Genomic DNA, 1,326 nt, shown 5'->3' on the forward strand with positions numbered 1-1,326 from the left:
ATGTCTGAGAATCTGGGTTTCGAAAGCCGTGGTGGGCAGAGCACAGATAGCCCATTGTGTAGCTTTGTGCATAATTTTAAACAAACCAGTAGATGTTAGGAAAAATTAGGAATATAGTTGTCCTTGCTTTTTATTTGGAGTCACGCTGGTTTATCCTCGGAAAATATATGATAGCTATAACAGGAAACGTCTCGTACAAAAAAAAACGGAGATACAGGATAAAAACGGATGGGAAAATCTCAAATAAGTAATTTATAAGATAACAGTTGAATTATTTGTATCAGTTGTATTCTGTTACACTGAAAATGTAGCTAGTTTGTAGGACTTCCGCTGTTATTTGTTTTGTTTTTAAGTGTAAACCAAGTTATACTACTACTCGCGGGAGAAGTGCACCACCGAGTCGAGTCAGGTTTCAAGAAACCGGTTCTTAAACGAGTCCACTCGGGTGAAAAAACTTTCCTTTTAAATGTTCCTCTCCATCCAGTGAGTGACGTACGTACGCATTGATACGCTCGTGGCAACAACTAGTTGTACACCCACTTCATTCATAGAACAGTAGCCAATCAGAGTTCGGCTCCAAAGACAGCGAGTGTGCACGGTATTGCATGACTACGAAAGTTAGTGTTGTATTCTTACGTATTGACCCTGAATGACGGCCTAAAGTAAGCACTGTTTCCCTCTATATTAGTCAGTGTTAATGAGATTATAGTAAGTTTTCCATTTAGTCCAGGTTAGAGGTACATATACACAGGTGACAACTGACAAGACAATTTTCTGAAACAACAAACTTAGCTTGGCGACAAGACGGCGCTAGCCCAGCTGGAAGTTGAGTATCGTCTGGCGCTTAGAAGATATCTTTAGTTTAGTAAGTTTAAGAGTTTGGACTAATTAAGACTCGATTTTCCAAAGGATTCAGATTGTGAGGAAAGTAACTGAGGACTTAGAATAGCAAAATAGTTTGTAACTTTTTTTAAGTAGAAAATTGAAGCTTATTACTATACGATGTGTGATATATTAAGCCTTTCTTTTTTTTACAAACTTGTACCTTTTTGGTGATATATTAAGCCTTTCTTTTTTTACAAACTTGTACCTTTTTGGTGATGTATTAAGCCTTTTTTTTTACAAACTTGTACCTTTTTGGTGATGTATTAAGCCTTTTTTTTACTAACTTACATCTTTTTGGTGATGTGTTAAGCCTTTTTTTTTACGAACTTACACCGTTTTGGTGATGTATTAAGCCTTTTTCTTTACAAACTTGTACCTTTTTGGTGATGTATTAAGCCTTTTTTTTACAAAGTTGTACCTTTTTAGTGATGTATTAAGCCT

General features: G+C 36.0%; 1 protein-coding gene across 7 annotated transcripts in view; it reads left to right on the plus strand.

The window, feature by feature from the left end:
- Positions 1 to 543: 543 nt before the first annotated feature.
- Positions 544 to 1,326, plus strand: part of LOC106471125 (protein c-ets-1-A-like) — a 71,990-nt gene continuing 71,207 nt past the window's right edge. For 6 of the 7 annotated variants that reach the window (XM_022399742.1, XM_022399748.1, XM_022399746.1 and 3 more), the window contains exon 1: positions 544 to 662. The gene's annotated coding sequence lies outside the window, so the exon portion shown is untranslated. Of the gene's footprint in view, positions 866 to 1,326 lie in introns of all 7 variants that reach the window. The other variant, XM_022399743.1, reaches the window with a different exon arrangement.

Source organism: Limulus polyphemus, unplaced genomic scaffold (assembly GCF_000517525.1).
Source record: "Limulus polyphemus unplaced genomic scaffold, Limulus_polyphemus-2.1.2 Scaffold4422, whole genome shotgun sequence".
In the NCBI taxonomy this organism is placed as follows: Eukaryota; Metazoa; Arthropoda; class Merostomata; order Xiphosura; family Limulidae; genus Limulus; species Limulus polyphemus.